Source organism: Xiphophorus hellerii, chromosome 22 (genome assembly GCF_003331165.1).
Source record: "Xiphophorus hellerii strain 12219 chromosome 22, Xiphophorus_hellerii-4.1, whole genome shotgun sequence".
Taxonomy (NCBI): Eukaryota; Metazoa; Chordata; class Actinopteri; order Cyprinodontiformes; family Poeciliidae; genus Xiphophorus; species Xiphophorus hellerii.
In genome coordinates this window covers 2,782,768-2,803,127 of record NC_045693.1, presented here as the reverse complement: position 1 = coordinate 2,803,127, position 20,360 = coordinate 2,782,768, and the positions used below count along the sequence as shown (strand labels likewise).

Genomic DNA, 20,360 nt, shown 5'->3' with positions numbered 1-20,360 from the left:
TATACTATTATAAATAATTAGATGCTTTCTGTATAGAACTTAAATATGACGAGGTTGCAGAAATTGCAGAACTAAACAAATTTACATGAAAAAGTCAAAATTGCACTGAAACATAAAGTTAAAAATAACCTATTTAAACAGTTTAGTTGATTAGACTTTATAAAAACCAAACAGGACAATTTTGCATTGCTGATACTGAGGACGGCTTTAGAAAACATCTTCATCTTCACTGTGGTGACTCTTACGATGACGCAGTAAAAGCACATGTAGTCATCCTCTCCTGGATTAAGGTGGTAATTTCCTGTAATCTTCATCTGACTCCATACATTCCTGAAGAAGCTCTGAACTACCCATCCACCTTAACACCAAGAGGGAGGTGTTAAGGTGGGCTAATAACAACCTCAAATACACAGAAAAACAGACAAACAAACAATATGAGATGTGGAAATGTTTTAACAGCAGAGTGGAGAAACTACGAAGGTTCATTTTTTTGTTTTTACAAACAGGTTTCACACATCAGTGTAAAATATTTCCATCCATGTTTGATTGGAAACACACTATATTTCCAAAAGTATTCAGTCATCCACCCAAAACATTGAATCCAGAGGTTCCAATCACTTCGCTGGTCACAGATGCATGAAATCCAGGAACCAGGCAGGTTGGTTATTTCTACAAACATGTGGGAAGGAATGGGTCTCTCCCTGCAGCTCAGTTAATTCCAGAAAGGTTCTGTGAGAAAACCACCAGAGCAATAAGTCCATTTCTGAAATGTTCTCACCATTAAATATTCCAGCATCAACTATTAGTGGAATTACAACAAAGTGACTGGAAATAAGAAGAACTCAGCCACAATGTTGAAGGTCACATGAAATCAGAGTCAGGTCAGCTGATGCACATGATGCACAGAAGTTCTCCTGTCCATATCAAGAGACACCAAACAACTTCCTGTTGTCTTCAGATTAGTTCAAGAAAAGTGTGAACGAGTCAACATGGCTTAGCAGCTGCCATGCTAAGCTGCTAAGCCATGTGCATCATGTGATGCTCTGCAACAGTAACACCTGCTGCTAACTCCAGAGCTGTAGGTCTATTCTCTGGAGTGACAAGCATACATCTCTGGGATTAGCAGTTACCAGGTTACCAGATTACATTGTGTATAGTGTAAACTCTGGTGCAGAGTGGATTATGGGATGTGGCTGGTTTTCAGGAGCTCTTTAGCTTCAATAATAGAATCTGAATCTGCTTTAAGCTACCAAGACAGAATCTGGACAATTTCCTGCTAGCATTTTGGGAATGGCCCCTTCCTTTTCCACCATGTTATCCAGCTCTAGTTCTTATTCTCCAATTCCTTTTATAATAAGCAATAAATTCTATTTGGTTACTTTGTAAACTCTCATGTTGTCAGCTGATACAATAGAGTCTTAGGCAGTAAGCCATACCATCCAAGTCAAAAACCCACCATTCTCCAAGGCAACAAGGGTTAGCTTCTCCTCCATTAGGAAGACATTGTTGACCAATATTTCTAATGATTGACTAACTGATCAAATAATGTCTTCCTGCTAAACAGCCGTATGTGTGTCTTGCTTCTAACTGCCCCAATAAATGATCAGCTGAGTAATGAGAGCCAAAAATCCCTCTTCACCAAGCAATGTGTTCAAGCTAACTTTTGTCCAATCTGGTAAAAGCTGTTGCAAACTGTAAGACTTCTGAGTACAGCTTTTTGTTCTTATTTAGTCAGAAATGTTAAAGACATGGTGATTTGAAGGGGCAGCGGTCGGGCTGCACCCCCCTGCTGCTGGCAGCTTCAGAGGCCCAACTGTTTCCCACAATAGAGCCATGATTACACCTACACTGCGCACAAGTTTCTCAGTTCCTCCCCAACTGTCTGCTCTCCGCTTCCAACCCAGCAGGCATGTGATTGCACCGGCTCCGTTCACCCTTTCACTCCCAGCCTCCCTCCACCGCTGTCCCCTCCATCAACGCCGCCCACATGCGCCGCCCTGTCATGCTGCCATTGACATTATTATAACTTATGTGCCGTCATGTATTGTAACAAAGAAAGAAAAAAATGAGAAATTATATAGAGTGAAGAAAAATTTAAGACTTATTCAATCACTGTTTAGTATAATTTATACATGCTTTGCTATTACCAAGTGACCAAATATTTTTTAAATGATTTTAAAACTTTAAATTATGAAAAGCATTTTTGTTTAACGCCGTCATAAAGGGCATCTGACACAATTGCACAAGACATCTCCATATAAGTATGCTAATGTGAAACGGTTTTACTGATCTGTTATGAAGAAGGAAATCTAACCAAAGCAATTGCTAAATGTTAAAAGCAGCAAATCCTGTTAAACGAGATTCCCTGGTTCTCTACTGTCTGGACACAAAGCGCAGAGATAGACTCCTGTGTCAAGGGAAAAAGTTTAAGTTGCTGGTAGTGACTCAAAAGCAGCTGTGGCAGAAATGATGAATCAACAACAGCACCTACATTAATCACTGAGGTTACACTCAAAAGCTATATTTCACATCTGAAATTAGCTTATCAATTATTCAGATTCACTGAACTAAACGTCCTTCATCTACATGGTTTCTTTTTTAGCAAAAATGAAAATTTATGAGAAAAAACCCACTAACCTGCTAAAAACCCAGAGCGATGCTTAGCTTACTTTATAAATACATTATTGCAATCACCTCCATGGTCACAGATGTGTGCACCAGGAAAAGGTGATTCCCAGAATGCATTGCATCCAGTGTAAAGTTTGTTGTGGAGCCGTTTTTTAAGAGTCGGGCTTCAGTGAAATGAAGATTTTCATGGATCCAGTTTTGTGGGAACAGTTTGAGGAGGGTTCCTTCCTGCACACCAGAGCACAAAGCAAAGTCCATTACAACAGAGATGAGGGATGTTTGAGTGGGAGAACTTAATCCTCCTGCCCTCAACCCATTAAACAAACATTTTGAACCTTCTGTAAAGCTTTTCTGTAATAGATGAAGCTGCTATGAAAGCAAACAACGAACTTACTTCCTCATACACCGACACAATCAGCAGATGTTTGCTTTGTGTTGGTATTTTATTGGTAGAACGGTTTTGCCATATAGATTCATCCCTTTGCATTTAGTTTCTTAGTCTACTGTATTCTTGTGCTACCTGTACATTTAAACATATTTCCTTAGATTATTATCAGTATTTTAGTTCTTTTGTCATGTTAAATGCTGAATTTTCCCAACTCATTGCCTGTTCCTTATTCTTTTCATTAAGCTGAGTTCAAACGCTACACTTCAAAATATCTAGTGGATTAGTTGATGTGCTTGTTTCTGTGATATTTTTATACAACAGAGAATGAGAAAGATGTCTGACACTTTGTTCTGTTTTCTGTCTGCATTTTGTTGTAAATTTTTTAGAAAGGATTCATAATATCAGTATATTGATGTGAAAAATAACATGTTTTATAGACAGAAATCTACTAATTGTGCTTTAGACTCCAGGTGATTTTTCTTTCTGTCAGACTGACTGGGATGTTTCAGAGAGCAGTTTGTCTGTTACTTTGATTTCTATACAGTCCTCTTGTGTTTTTTTCTTGTGGTGCTTCTGTACTTTGAACCTCCATGAACTAATTTCAAGCTTGCTCTTGCTTTTCCAGACCTGTGATCATTTGGGTCCTTTCTTTTCAGAACTGACAGTTAGCCTTTTCTTGACAATTCATTTGACCTCCTGTATCCAATAGATTTCTGGTAAATTGGTCAGGAAGACATAATGCCAGACGTACAGTATTATGGACAGAGTCTTTGTGTACTGTACAGAAACTGATGGTAAAAAGTGTTTCCCATTATAACCTCCTTTCTTTCCATCTTGCTCTTGCACTTGTTTCCGCCTGGTCCACTCGTTGGCCAGACGGAGCAAATTTCTGTGGAAGCACTCAGCTGGATAAAATGATTTCTCACCATCAGACAGCAAAGGGAGTGAGACAAGGACAGTCTCGCAGCGAGTTTGTCTGTGTGGATGTGATAAAGTGAAAGACAGTATGTGTGAGAATGTAGAGTACTAATTGGTAATGGTGTTTCAATCACTCTTCCATGAGAGAGCGGACATCTTGTAAAATCGACATTCGGTTTTGCAGTGTCTTTTTTGTTAGGATGGACCAACGATGTGTGGTATTTAACCGCTTAAATGTTAGACAATCACTTCAGCAGATGGAGAGTCTTTCTGTGGCGGAGTACAAAATGGTGTGTGTGTTTCTGTGTACGGACAGAACCTTTTATCAGTAAGGAAAATAAATAACATTTTTATCACCTAATCAGTCTTCTCCACCAACTGCCTGACCCCAGCCCCCCCCTGTCAGTACTCATGGCTGGCTGCCTCCAAAGAGCCGGAGCTGTTTGTTTAAATGTAAAGGTAATCAGACCCAGCATGCCGCAGGGATCCACCGAGCCAGAGAGAGACAGATGGGTGGATCCCAGGGGACGGGTACAAGGACGGGCCAAATCAGCAACTTCTGTACCCGCTTTCTATCAGCTAGAGTGTTATCCATATCAATTCAGAATAAAACACAGGCTGAAATACATGGCCAAGCTTTATTGACACAGGTTAGCATTCAGCTACACTCACTGGACGATATACTAAGTACACCTTGCTGGTCTTGCAGCCTTCAGAATGACAAGGACTGTTGATGATTCAACAAGGTGTCAGAAACATTCCTCAGAGACTTTGTTGCTGCCAAACTGCTGGCTGCAGTCATGGAGTGACGCTTCACTTCATTAAACCCCAAAGTGCTCTGTTGGATTTAAGTCTGGTGACTGTGGGGTGCAGTGAAAGTATGTTCAAGAAAACCAGTTTGAGATTATTTGAGCTCTGTGACTTGGTGCATAGTAGAAAACTTTGTTTATTTAAAAGAACAGCCAAGAAATCAAAAGAATTAGAGAGTCTTCCAGATCTTTAATTACTTTCCAGTAAGGAGAAAATGGAAAGAGTTTCATAGTTGGTAGGTCAGAACATTCTCTGACAAACAAAGGAAATGATCTTGCTTATATTTATTTCCTACATGCTTTGCACATGTATGGTCTTTTTGCAACCCTGCAAAATCAACCTTATCTTTGCAAACAGTCGTTTCCAACAGGAAATGAACTTTCTGTGTACTATGAATGCTGCAATGTGGAAGTTCACTTCAACCGTCAGGATGTCATGTTAGTCTGAAACCAGATTGTCTAGAAATATAAAGTCAAAGGGCAACATTTGAGTAAATGATAAGTCAAATCAATGTAATCAATAAATAATGATAATGAACTAATATTTTTACAACAGTATATAACCCTGCAGGATGTAGCAATCAGAAGATGAGTACATTATGGACAAAAAGAGACGGAAATGTTCAGTAAAAGTACTGAGTCTGTGGTATGTAAACACTACTTGGTACTGATCTGATCTGACTAAATTAATGCTAAATCTTAAAATGAGACTAACTGAACAAGGCAACATTTTTTTTTCCATTTTGTTCTTGTCTGACTTTCTTATGCCTGAGCAAACTGCAGGCTCAACTTCCTGTTGTTGGCTGAGAGGAGAGCCATCTAGTTTGGTCCTCTGTTGCTGTCGCCCATCTGCTTCAAGCTTTGACATGTGGTGTGTTTACAGATGGTATTTCACATTAGTCGAAACATTTAGTGAAATTACTCTTCTCTTTCCAACCACTCTGCCCACTCTTAACAACAAGGCTTAAACTTCCACACAACATCGCTCAGTGGTTATTTTGTCTTTTTTGGAGTATCTCAGAGAATCCCCAAGTTCTGAAACACTCAGACCAGCTGGTCTGCCACTGACAGCCATGCCACGCTCAAATTCACCTACATCCTCTTTCCATGCTCAGACCGTTCTGAGGCTCACTTGAACTTCAGCAAGTCATCTTCACTGTGTCCAAAAGCCTAAACACATTTAGTTTCTGCCATGTGATTGGCTTATTTGCTGTTCATGTTGAACAACTGAACAGATGTACTTAATAAAATGGCAGATGAGTGTACATTGGCCCAGATCCACTTACTGCTACATCCAGAAGCAAGCAGCACATCGTTTTGCACAGCGTTGTGATGTACTCTGTCTCAGCAGCTCATTCACGAAGCAAACAGCACCGATGATATATCAGCAGAGACACACAGAGGACATGTTGGAAACCTGAAGTGTTTTAGCATGAGGATGAAGTTGTCACTATCACACACAGAAAACACAAAAGTGGCAGAAAAAAGAACTACTCTCTCAGGACCTATTTTATATGACAAAACTCTAAAAATCTATTATTTTAGGATGGAGTTTCTAAATCAATAAATGGTGTATACGTTTTTAATGTACTGCTGCATATGATAAGCCTTATTATTAATAATAATAATAATAATAAGTGTTTTCAAACAAAGTGTTGAACAATTACAAGGAGATAAAATGTCAATGAAAGCAGCATGAACAACAAATCTAAAATTAAGTGACAAATGACAGAGTGAACAAATGAGTCTGTAGCTTTAAAACCCGAATTAAACTGAATTATTTACAGATTAAAAGTTATCAAGTTTAAAATATGTACTTAAACATGTCTTATTATTTTCTACAGCACTAATGAGAAGGCTACTCTGAGGATGTTTTTTTGGCTCCAGTTTCTCTCTACATGTCAGGTTTCCTGCTCACTGGGAGCAGAACTGGCAGGCAGGAAAGCCCGTCACCAGTGCACCCAATCACAGCCACACAATGAGTCATTATTCATTATTAAATCTGAAGCATAATCAGAATGCTCTTTTTCTGCATGTTAAATTTTAAACAGAATTTAACATGCTTTTTAAAGAATATTTCGTGGATTCCAGGAATCATTTAAATGTCAGGAAGGCTTTAATGGAAGAAAGGGGTAATTTTTACCTGCTGTGATATTTCTGACTTCTCTTTTGTAAAACCAGCAATGCAGCACATTTCTTTTTTTTTCCTTTACGGTTTCTTCTACTTTGTTGGAATTACCACCAACTTTCAAGAGACAGTAACCTTTTAACTCTAGTGGAGCACAAACAGTGATACACATGCTGTTTAAGAACTGCATGCTTTTGGGATGGAACCATTTGCGTAAATATAGACAGCTTTCACCTAAAGCCATGCATAATTTCGCATTTTGAAATTGTCAAACTGTGTCACTGCTGACAGTAAACACATTTTCTTGGAGTCTCAGGTGCAATTCTGTTTCCAGGGCTTTGAAACATTCGATCGATGAGCAAACTCTGGTCTTCAGGCCTCCTTCGTCCCGGACTGAGACCAAGACATTAACAAGGTATTTGTGAGTTCTTGTGCTGGTTTTCTCAGCTGGATCAAGACAACAATGGGCTTCATTTTATGAAAACTTTTTTACCTAACTAGAGAAGAAAAGTCTGAGACCAGAGTTTAGGTGTAAAGGTTTAGCTACTTTAAAGACAAGAAACAATTTACATTATTCAACGTTTGCAAAAAACAAAATCTATGATTAACTTGTTCTTAAACTTCTCAATTATTTTGGGTATTTTGTAGGTTTTGGAGAAACTTAATATTTACAAAAAACACAGTCATTTAGCTAAAACAGAAATCAAGTTGTAAAAGTAGAAGCCAAATGTCTTTCCAGATTAAAGTTCCTGATAAGAACCGGAGGCAGATCAAAGTAGAAGGAGCAGGTTTAGTAAAATCAGGAGCTTATAATGATCATCTGTTTGTGGAAAATAAACCATGATTATCATTTTATGTAGAGATGTGGAAGTCACTTTCTCAATTTATGATATGAATCCTCAACTACCTGATGAATAAGAGTAAACAATAAACGATCAAGCTTATTTTCTTTCTCTAGAAGGAAATCTCTTTCTCATAATGTTTCCTATTCTTCACCATCTCTCTTTTTAAAGAAGTCATTTTTTAAAATAGAATTGAATGCAAATTAGACTAGAGCTGATTATCATATAAACGTCTGTTGCCTAGGGGGAGGAGAAAGTCTGGGTTTATTTATTTATTTTGCCATATTTTTCACAGTTGCCCATAAAACCCAGACTTTAATCAGTCCACAGTATTTTTTGAATTCATGGAGGATTCAGAGACCAGATGAAGTGAGGCCTGTAATTTCTGTATATGGATGTACGTGGGCAGCTTGTAATATCATTCATGGCAGAATTTAGACTTTGCAACCGAGCCACCATCATATATGCTGCAGCTGTAAAGTGTTGACTTCATTTTACCCTTTACACTTAAATTTCAAAACATCTACTTTAAAGTAAAAATCAAAAAAGATTTCCAAATACTCTGAAAATAAAAAATCAAAATGCAAACATGATCAACATGTTTTTCAGAACTGATGCAGATTACTCAGACCAAGTAATTATCCTGGAACAAAACACAGAATGTAAAGCTATATATAACTGACAACACTGTACAAGATTTTGTATTTGTCAATATTATTGATAAGCCCATATGGATGAAGTATTGATGTCATCATAAAAGATGCAGTGAGCCGTAGGGCCTCATCGCCTGACGTGTTGTAAACACAACATAGCACTTTCTCTACAAGCAGTAGTAAGAAGAAGTTCTTTCTATTAAAACTCACCTTCAGGTATCAATGTCTCGATGAAACATATCCAAAAACAGAAATATGTGGAGTAGCTGCATCTGATATTGTACTTGGCTCATAGTTCTCTCTGCTAAGAAATCTGTTAAGCGTAACTAACAGAGTTTAAGACTGAGTGGGGTACGTACTGAGGAGCTCATAAAGTTCATAAATGTCAAGAATTATTTCTATTATAGAGAAACATCTGTTAGCAAAAATCTGAACCAACTGGAGTAAAAGACTTAGAGGAAAAGTAGAGATGGATGTCATCTGCATATTAATGAAAACTAATATTAGGTTTGTGACAAATGTTGCAAAATAGTCAGAAGATATCAGATGAAAAAGAAGAGCCTAAAGACAGAACTCTGAGGAACACCACTAGTGGGTTGGTAGGGTTGCAGTTTCAACATTTAGAGTTTTATTGTTAACCTGCTGGAGGCACAGAATATCTATTCCTCTCAAAACTAGCAAATTTTATTTTTTACACTTTGTGCAGCACTTTGTGACCCTGGTCTGTGAAAAGCGCTATAGAAATAAAGTTTACTTACTTACTTACTTAAACACACAAACTATTTTCATCACTTTTTATATATTCATTAATATGAGAATTTAAGCAAGCAATCAAGAACATGCTGAACACATAAAGAACTGGAAAAATGGTGTGTCCACATCATTTTACGTGATTACGCAAGAAATCCAGAGTGAAGAAAGTTCATGAATAATATCAGGAGTTTCTGTTCTATAACATTACAGAAAAAAAATATAGCTGTGAATTTCAAGCATTTCAGTCTATTATATATTAATTTGTGCACAAAGAGCAGGGAAACTTGGTGAAAATGTTGATCCTCATGTCAGAGGAATGGAAACAAACTCATCATCTGAAGTTTGTTGTGCTTCTCCATCACTATGTGAAGACATTTTGCTGTGCAGCACTTAGCTAGGTGGTACATACCGATGTCAGGAGCATCCTGACGATTTTCTTTTCATAGCAGATCCTGATGCCATGTGTAAGGTACAAACCCTGGTATCCATGGTAACACCTACACGTTATCCAACAGGTCAATGAGGACACCAGTGTCATCATGACAGCTAAGAAAGAGGTTTTAATAAGCTAATACGTAGTGATCAGGTGTTTGTAGGTGTTAGATTGAGACTCTATCAGCAAATACTCTTAAATGCCTGGTTGATATGAAGACATTAATATTTTTCCCATATTTGTTCTGTTCTTTTTACTCTGTTATTGCTGGTTAACAGAGATAAGCAAAGGGAAAAATCACAGCATGAAAGGAATAACTGTATCCTTACTACAGCAAACTCAAATGAAAATGATAAAAGTCATTTATGGAAAGGAAGCATGTATCCCCATATTTAACTCAACTCATTTCTCTCTCTCTCAATTATTATGTGGCAACATGTTGTCAAATTAAATGACATCTTATTGATGAGACCTGGTATCAGCTGTGAGGAGCTGAATGTGCTCTGAGATGTCAGAGACTCTTAACGTCTTTCTCAATCCTCTTTGCTCTTCAGACTTTTTCAGTTCCCTCATTCAGACAAGCAGACTTCTGACATTACTGCTGTGCAGGTTTCTAATAAAGTATCTTTATTACAGTCTACAGGGTTTCATCTCTCTTTGGTTAGTCTATTAATTATTATCACCACTTGTGATTTTTACCCCTGTCCCACTCAAATCCACTTTTCATCTACGCTTTCTCCAGGCTTGGTCTGAACAGACGATGGAGAGAAGCGGAGCAGTGGCTGTCAAATGAACAACTTCATTAATTAATGTTGGAGGCATCCCACAATGCAAAGCTGAGAAGGAGGGGAAAGGGATTGTGGGTAACGAGAGTTAACGTTTGTGGCTGTTTCAGTTTAGTTATAACAAATGAGGAAATAAAGCATGACATTAAGAGAATACTCTCCTTTTTGGAATGATGAAGATTGATATAAAGATTTTTATTGAAATTTTATATCTTCTGTCCAACAAGTTTGGCTTTTAATTTGACAGAATACAAACATTTAGCTGGCTAAAGTAGGAGAAGCTGTTTTACTGCTTAGAAATAATTTATGGTGGGATGGAGCTTTCCCACTTCTGACTCTAACATTGGGCATTTTGACAGCTGCATGTTAATGAGAAATTCCTGGATAGTATAAGCCTTCTGTCTCTGTTTAGTCCTGCCCACTCCTCCAACTCTCACTTACAGCTGTATTGTTGAGAACATGAACATACTGACAAAACAAAACAGCTTGTCTGTTAGAACATAGAAACTCGGGTGGTTGAGATTATTGTTCCTCTGACAGATTAATCATTTGTTAGAGAACATCAAGTTCATCACTTTTTTACCAATAGCAGCAGCAGGAGCTTCTGTGAGCCTCACTGTAAGAGCTGACAGACGAGACGATGTACTTTATGTACCCTAAAAAATTTAAAACAGCCTTTATTTTAATATTTGAGGTCAGCCTGGAATAGTCCTAACAACACAAGAGTTTATAATAACAGAAAGCTACCTGATACTGTTTTCTTTTAATAAGGCAACAGTCCAAAGCCCTTTTATATGTTTTGGATCTCTAAATTATTTTTAATTTAAAGAAATTTGCCAAAACAAAGGCAAATTTAAACTATTGGCAGCGCAGTAGTTTAAATTTGCCAATTTTTGTTCCCAGAGCAAAAAGTTTGGACACCACTGTATGAATGGATAACATTTCTGGCATAAAAGGCACAGGGGGAGAAAAAATGGATACAGAATGAAAGTCAAGTAATCTTAAAATTATCTCATTGTTTTAATTAAAAACACGTTTTATATCAACTGAAAAGTTACTGTCCATTTTTAGAAATCACCATCTTTAATCTGCTCTCTAGTGGAGGGATGGGATGAAGAAACAATTAAGCTCTCAGACACATCTGACTGTGCACAGACTGACAGCCTGACAATTAAGCAGATATTTGACAAAGATGGGCTGTGAGTAGGAGCATAAACATCTGTTAAATTAAATAGATTGGAAGTTTGCTGTGATTCCCACTTCCGCCTGCTGTGACCTACTTTAACACTGTCAAGCCTAAATCTGTGCTGTTAGCTGAATAAAAGAAGACGTAACAAGGCTTTTAAATTTTTTTCTAAATAAAAAAAGGCTATAAATATGTACTTCGGGAAACTTTGGACAGAAATAAACAAGAATAGAAAGGATTTGTGTATTTAAGTATTAGAAAAAGGATAATTAGTGCGCCATATGGTACACAGCTAGCGCAGGTGCACCAGTTAAAGGAAGCTAACATTGTCAGCGCAGCGGTCACCGGTTCGATTCCCGGCTCTCTCTGCCCTTCCTCCTGTCTATCTACTGTTAAATGAAAAAAAACTCATAAAAGAGTGATTTGATTGGCAAAATTAAATAAATAAAATTTAGTTGACTATAGTTATCAAGGCTGTTTTTGTTCCCCCTGAGGAAAGAACATTTCCTCAAACAATGTTCACAGGTCTTCATTTTACAGAGATAAAAAAATATATATTCCACAATAAAAGATTTCTTCTGTTTTTCCTTTTTTCATAAATTATGAAAAAAGGAAACATTTTTGTTTTTAGACGAAACAAGTGTTATTTTCAAAGATAAACTTAGTGTTTAATAGACAATCTTTCAGGGGACAAATATTTTTTCATGCCATCAACCAAAGCAGCTGCAAAATACTGAGAGACTGGCAGGAAGCATGTCTGTCTTTCATGTGAGCAAAACCTTGTCAGAATTCACAATGGTGCCTGCTAAGAGTAGGAGAGTGCCAAAGGCAGGGTGCAAGTGGCCATGGTGGGGTGGGGAGTGCACACTTGAAAGAATGGCAGAAAGGGAACGACAGTTTGATTTATTCATAAAAATGAGGAGTGAATCAAACTTTAATGGCGTTGGGAGCCTTCCTTTCTCCCTCCTCAGTCTTAACTCCGTCTTTCTGTGTGCGCCTCCTTCTTACTTTTCTCCCTACAGCTCCCCCTCTCTGTACGCCTTTCTGTCTCTAAAACACACTTTGCTCACTCATAAACACAGTTCGCCTTCCTGACAGCCAAATCTGCACCCATCACTGTACAGAACCAAAAGCAAGGTGCTCTTCATGCTTAGCGGGATAAAGTAAATGACAGAAAGATAAAGAGAGGCATAGGAAGTGATTTACCTTCACGAGTGACAGCATGCATGATGCGCTGGCAGTATTTGTTGCATTAACCTCTGGACTGGAAAGGATGGACAGAAAAATTGTTGTACAGGGCAAACAGTCTCTTTGACAGCTCACTTAGGCAGCCATTTGCCCTCAAGCGCTCACTTTAGCCCAAAAATGAATCAGCATTCATAAGAGAGACAGCTCTCTGATTATATTCTTTGTTCTTGCAAATTTTAATGACTGCTATGATGGAGAAACTCTTTCTGCATGAAATATGTGGACAAACAGCTGGTTAAACATCCTGGGACTCAACAAATTGGCCATATGTAGTCTATCTGTATTACCTAACTGATAGGAAAGTTAGCGTAGAAGTTTGATGATCCTGTGAAGGATGAGCAAGAGGAATTTTCTAATCAGTGCTGTCAGAAATAATGATATAGCAGATGGAAAGAAAACCTGAGAAATCATTCTGAATGGAAATTTCCATTGTCTACATATTTGAGAATAAAAGATAAGGTGAGGAAAAAACAGGCGTTTTAATGCCACTGAAATCTGGAGAAAAGATCTGGAGAAAAACTTCACTCATTTCTTTCTGTTGATGACAGATATTATAAGCAGGGCCAAAGATGAGCAAAATACTGACTGCTTCTCATTTAAGTCTCTCGCTTTATCCATTTTTCCTCTTCTTCCTTCCTAAATCCCTCCATTCCTCCCGACAGGCTCACGGTCTTAATGTCAGGGAGAATTCACTTTGAGGCCTGATCCTGTCAACCAGACATCTCTCAGTTCACTGCATTCAATCTCACTGTTAGAAGGAAGAGTTTCAAATAATTATCAGCAAAATCAAACCTTGACTACAGAGGGTAGTGTGTTTGGTTACGTATAGAAGAAATTAGTTTGTTTTAATCCAGAATCTTATTTTATTATATTACAACCTCAAGCTTCAAAGTGTATTGGGAAGTCATACAAAGCTGTGAAGCAAAGTGTTGATTTGTACTAATTTTTATTTTAAAAGCAAACACTAAAAGATTAAAATCAACTCTAAGAGTGGACAAAAACTTCAGCAACTAGACGCGTAAAGCAGGTAGAAACAGATCCCCAAAGAGTCGTAGGAAAATGTGGATCTACAGATTAATGGCTTTAAAGGGAAAAAAATGTTGAGGATCATGCAACCTTTTCTGTAATTACAATTATCCAATGTTTTGCTGGTCTTATGCACAAATTAAAAATGAAAATGAAAGAGTTTAGGGAGTTGAGAATATTTTTGCAGAGTACTGTACATCCAGTTAGTATCACAGATATGTTCTGCCTTCATATCAAAGAAAATGTTTTGAACACCAAAAACACATTTCAATGATCTCCAAAAGCTGCTGCAAGAGAAATCTTAGTGCCACCTGATAAACAAATTACCTTCTGATATGGTAAACTACTAAGATACAGGGCATGAGGCTACCAAAGATTAGGGATTGAATTTTAGCTTTTAGAAGCAAACAAAGGCAAAGAAGAAAGGAATATAACAGATTCATCTATGTTGTACCTGACAGCAACAGAGGGCACATCAAATAGCAGGTGCCTCTGTTACGCTGCCAGAGCCCACATCAAGCCCTAAACAACTCATTCAGAGGCATAATAGAAGCTCTCAAACTCTCTGCCAATATTGTCTGAAATAAGTGTGTGTGAGTGTGTGTGTTTGTGAAATGCTGTTATATTCAACTCTGATTTTTGTTTTGCAGAAAGTAGCAGCCAATTGTTGGGAGGCTGAAATGATTCTGCTTTGAATTCATCTCTTTCCCAAACTGTTCACACACCGGCAGCACTGAGCAGAATCCAAAGCTTTACAAGACGATAATAAACGTAGCGTTCTCCGAAGAATAAAGTAATGTAACAGTAAAATATTATTGTGAAAGCTATTAACCCAAATGAAGCAACATTACTCCTGAATGTGAGGCCTTTGTTCCTTTCAGTATCTGACTTTCACCCAGAGAGTTTCTGCATTGTGCAACAGGGTTGAAAACACCAGCGTTAGCTCAGAACAGCTTAGCGCAGGTTACAGAGGGACAGTGAGATACCACTAATAGAAAATAGAGGCTGAGGAGAGATTTCTTCATCTGCCTGACACACCTGAGAGACAGTAAACAGATAAAGTTTAGTCATATATCATTTTGGAGCCTCAGACCGACGTGCCTTGCAGCAAACATATGAAATCCCTCTATGCACCTTCCATAAAGACTATTGAAAAGTCTGCAGTATGATGTTATATGGGTCATCACTGTGTTATCGAAGGCTGGATACCTCAACACATCTACTGAAGGGAACGATGAAGGGGAATATTGACAAGAAGATAAAACGAGACAGAACTACTTTTTATTTGAAAGTTTAACTTATGGTATAAGGAAATACTTTTAGAGTTGTGCCTTTAGCTGGACTTTTAACAAAAATGACAACACACGCAATTCCTGCAGGAAAATAACATGCATTAATTAAAAATAAAAACCTTTTGTTATTTTAGGAACTTTCAATAATTGAAGTTATTTTTTCAGAGGGGAGTGATGACTCAACAAACAATAATTAACATTTCACCTTCACTTATCCAATGATAGGTTTTACAGTGGGGCCAAATAACTTTTTTCACAAAATCGAAACTGAAATCCCTCATTAAGGGTCCAATTAAAGCCCATGATGAAAGCAGGTAAATGTTTGATCTGAGCTGTTTTTAGAACATCAATATGTATCTCATAAAAGTATAAAAGTGTAAAACCTCAGACTTAAAACAGAGGACTAACAGAAACTGAAGAATAAGGGTGTGAAAAACTATCATAGACAAAACTGTTGGACATCTGTTGAAAATGCATAAAAATGACATTATGTGGTGTTTGATCCCCTCAGAGTGGCTCTAAGATAAATGCGGGCTCCCAGTGGGAGTGTGTGAGGGTCAGCCAGCTGGACGGACCTGCATGTAGGTAGATGGGGAGGCTGTTGGAGCTGAAGTGGACTCACAGCCGGCTGAACAGAAACCTTTTGCTCTGCGGACGATAGAGTCGGCTGTCCCACTGACAGAATATGAAAAGTGCATATCGGTATGTTTTATGCTCAGTCTGTCACTCAACATCGGCTTGGCAGTGAAGCGAAGTGTTTCAAAACATTATTTCTAGTAAAAGTTGTCGCTCTCGTTGTTTTGTTCAGTAACTGCTGGCTGCCAGAGGATGTGTATGTTGTAAATCTGGCCAGCTCATTAGCAGTGACAGAGGAAATGCTCGCAGCCCACCTGCTCCCCTCCACCCTCTTTATGGAGCCACAAATTAAAACCACATTAACACACAGACTGCACTGCTCACCTTCATACTCACATATCTGTCTGCTCTCTGCTGAACAGGCCAACCTCTTCACACACACTCACTATGGTCATGTCTTATTATTAATTACAGGCCTTTAAAGACGAACTTGAAGCATTCCTTGCGCAGGGGAATGATCACAATGATCACGTTTGAATTCATTGAGAATTTTCTCTAACCTCACATGTGATCATAATTAAACATAAAACCTCAAACCTGCAGCTAAATCACCATTAATGTAACATTAAATGTCCCTCTGTAAGATGCAGAGGACATGCAGTTTTTGTGGCCAACAACAAGCTTCTGGCATAATTCTGGCTGACTGTTCATGGAAATGGAAGAGTTTATTTAAAATGAATATTTTCCAGGCGAAGACCCAACTTTAAGGCATAAATTCTCTAAATTTGGGAACCATCACCAAATTTAAGTAACAATGTCCATGTCCAGGTCTGAGCCTGAAAATTCACAGATTGACGTTAGCCTGCTTTATCCAGTTCAAAATCACTTTGGATGTTTGTTTGGATTCAACGTCTGGTTGAAACACTCATTTGTTTTAACTTAAGTTTTAGCCAACTAGTTATTAAAGTTTTATATCAGCACAATGGAAAAAAAAAATGCGAATGAGTGAATTTTATGCCAATTTAGAATTTCAATAAATGGAAAAATCTCCAAATAGATGAGTCCGTGAATTACTGTCTAAATCTTTACATCCAATCGATGTGACGCACCAGCGCCACTGGCAGAGGAACACATCCACCTTCAGACATCCATCCCAAATAGATTCATTTCATTTCAGCTGAGATGGAAATCTGGCTGCATTGCGGACCTTAACACTGCAGTTTTCAATTCATGGCAGGTCGTTGTTCCTGAAACTTCTAATTGGTTCCTTTTCATTATAGTGGGAGAGTTTCTGTCAGATAATTGATGCTTGGACTTAGCTAAGGGTCTCAACAGGAAAAGTTTTTCCCAAAAAGACATGGAAACTGGGTTTGAAGTGGATAAATTTAAATTTCTGCAAGCATAAACCATATGCCCAATTTGTAGACTGCGCTGAAATCTTTGGACCTTTTTGATAGGAAAGTGATCAAATATTAAGTCAGAATAAAGAAACTTGATGGCAGCAAACAGAATGCTAAGAGAAATAAACATTAATGGTAAAAATGGTAAATGATCTATAACTGTAAAATGCTTTATCTCATCAAGAGGACACCATAGTGCTTTACATTACCTTCAGTTATTTACACACACTCAGTCTGTGAGCAGACTCTCCATGAATAGATAATATCCACAATAAATTTAAACCAGTACAAAAAGTTCTTGTTTTTCTAATTCATTGCAGTCGTTTGGTGGCTGATGTTTTCTCCCTGCAGGAAGGAAAAGGGTCAAACATTTAAAGCCCCACATTAACAAGGCCTTTCTGCCCGAGGTAAACTTCTCATCAGCGCCGCAGCTCCCATCTATCGCTCCACACCAGCAAACAACATACTCTGCTATTTTCTGCTTGCCTCAGTCAATCTCCTATTTTCTGTGACATTTTAGTTGTGTAAAACCACATAATTTGAATTTCTTGGCAGTCTTTCATTCGTGCTCCTTCATCTCTCACGTCCATCATCTTTTCCCCTCTTTGTCTCTGATGTGCTGATGGTGTTCTAACCCCAGTTACTGTGGCATGTCCAGTGAGTGACAGCATGATGAAGTGATGTCCCAGCATGTTTGCTCTGCCCGCTAAAGGTCAGCCAGGGTCACAGAGGTAATGAGGCCATAAAAATGCAGGTACAGAAAGTCGTGGGGAAACCAGATAAGGTGCAGAAAAGGTTAGAGGGAGATGAACAATGTGCATTTGTTGACTTCCCAGTCTGTCAGAGACAAGTGGAAGAGTTGCAAAGCTTAATAAAGGGCTCTCAGTGCACAGATTGGAATTTTGCTGCATTATTATTGTGACACGAAGAAATCAGAACGAATTTGCCGTGTCTCATTTATCAAGCAAGCCAGGCACGCAAATCATTTAGACTGATGAATAAACATGTTGCACCTGCAGTATTCTGATACAGTATTCAAATACGCAAACTCTGCGTGTGATTATGACTGTGTTTCGGTTCAAGTTAGAAAATGCAGATGAGTGCAGTATTCTAGGAGGAGATGTTCTGACCCATTTCAGGTTCTGAACAGATCCTCATGTCTGAATTTAAATACTGGTGTCACACCTTGAGACGTTCACAGGTCATCTGTTCAAGTCAGTTCTCAAGTCTCACAAGAGTAAAGCTAATATTTTCTCACCAAATGCATATAGTCTACTGTATGCATCACCTTTAAAAACAATCTGCACAGATACTTCTACTTATTATTTATTGATAAATATATTTTGAATTCAAAGAGAACTAGCAGAAATTGGTTACTGTTGAATAGCAATATGAACAGAACAGAATGTACTTTAATTTTAAAGAACTATTAATATATTTAATTTATGTAACTTTAAGTGGACTACACACGCCACTTAAATTGCATTAAATAGTGTTAAGACTCTTCTGCTCACTTTGAGTTCTAATATTTATGGAAAAACAAAGAGCAAATAATCTCATAATAAAAGATAAGTAACCTGTAACCTGGTGAATGAGGAAGAATGATGCGTTTGTGACCAAGTGTAATAAAAGTTGCCTTAACTTTAAAGAAGCAGACGTGTTTTGTAATGATGCTCACTTAGCACAGAGGTAAATCATCTTTACATCATTTTCAAATTACCTGGAGTCTTTTATTACAGAGTGAAGTTTAAGAAGCATCTGTGTGGCCATTCTTATGATACTACAGCAAACATTAAAAAGTTATGGACCACACAGTCGGGAAACATCCACCTCTGCCAAACTTGTAATCTGTCACTTAAATATTAAATAGTGTTTAATGGCAGCACTAAATAAAAACAGAATAACTTGGAAACTGTTTCTCAGAGAGAAATATTCCAGAGAAATTTCCTTTTCTCTACTGATGCTAATAGACTGCACAAGCACTGACAGATATACTTATCCAGTTTTTGGCTATAACTTCAGCTGTATAAATGTTTACAAGACTGATGATTACATAATTTGTCACAGAAAGATCATTTTATTCCTATATTCATGCGCTGCCTAATGTCAACTACAGGCTTTTCAAAGTGGATAAAGCATGACGGACTTCAGACTGCAGTTTTAAAAAGGTGCAGCTGTCAAATGTGACTTTTTGAGTGGAGAATGTTGTTAGAGTTGTTAAAGAGCTGCCATCCAGCTCTAAAATGTAACAGTAATGTAATTTAAGAAATGTTTCTGCCCTGAACATTCATGAAGCATTCATGAGCCGAGGCAAAGTTTCACCATGTGTCTCCATGACAGATTAGAAGTCACCCAGAGAAGCTCAAGAGAAAAAGACTTTAGTGTTTTATCGAACCAACACTTAGTTCTGTTTGAACAGTTAGTATCATCAACTGTAGAGGAGTCACTCTGTGTATTTTAAAATTATGAATATTCTGTCTATCAGAACTAACAGAACAACATCACCAAATACTACAATATATCCTGGCAGATATGAGATGAAAGGATGAAAAAAATGATTTCTGTAATTCAGTGAACTTTCTTGTTGCTCCTGCACAAAAAGTGGTGCATGTCTAGTTTTAATTCAGAGTTTGATGAGCGGAGCTCCTGAACTAGCATAATGACTGCAGGTGAATCAAACACTCTGATTTAACATCATCAGGTCCCAAAAAACGACGAGCTGGCCTGAGAAAATCAGTTGAGCTGTGGGTGATCTCAACAGCCTCATCTAAATGCTCCTTATTTCTCCCATTTATTTGTCTGACTTTATGGATCAGGGAGAGGAAAAGAAAGTGGCTTTGAAGATTTGGTGAGGACTCAGAGAGAGGTATATGCTCAGTGTAAGCACAACAAAACGTGGGTGTGTTTTGTGTGTAGATTCAAGCCCCTGTTTGAAGTCCTTCACTTCACTCTGGCAATTACTTCATATCAAGGATTAGATGGAGGAGAAAGCAGGGAGTAGACACAAAGATGGAGAAACAGAGAGGAGGAGGGAGGTGGCAGGAGGAAAGAGGACAGAGAAGTTGGAGGAAGCGCTACTGTAGTGCAGATTAAGGTTTCCACTGCCGGGAGGCTTTTCCCTTTATTTAAAGGAGGCTATTCTGACTGTCTAACCATGAGCTGGAGGACAACATCTGCAGCAGAAACTGCTCCTCGGTTTCACCAGGAGGTTTTGAAATCATTACGTTACTTTGTGTTAAATTTGCACTTTAAAGCTCCTCAGTGAAAAAATGTGTCTTCATTCTTTACTCTTTGG

The 20,360-nt window shown here is 38.0% G+C and overlaps 1 protein-coding gene across 4 annotated transcripts in view; it reads right to left on the bottom strand.

The window, feature by feature from the left end:
* The window catches only part of cdh23 (cadherin-related 23), a 195,517-nt gene that overhangs the window by 132,154 nt on the left and 43,003 nt on the right, over positions 1-20,360 (bottom strand). The gene's annotated exons all lie outside the window — the stretch shown is intronic.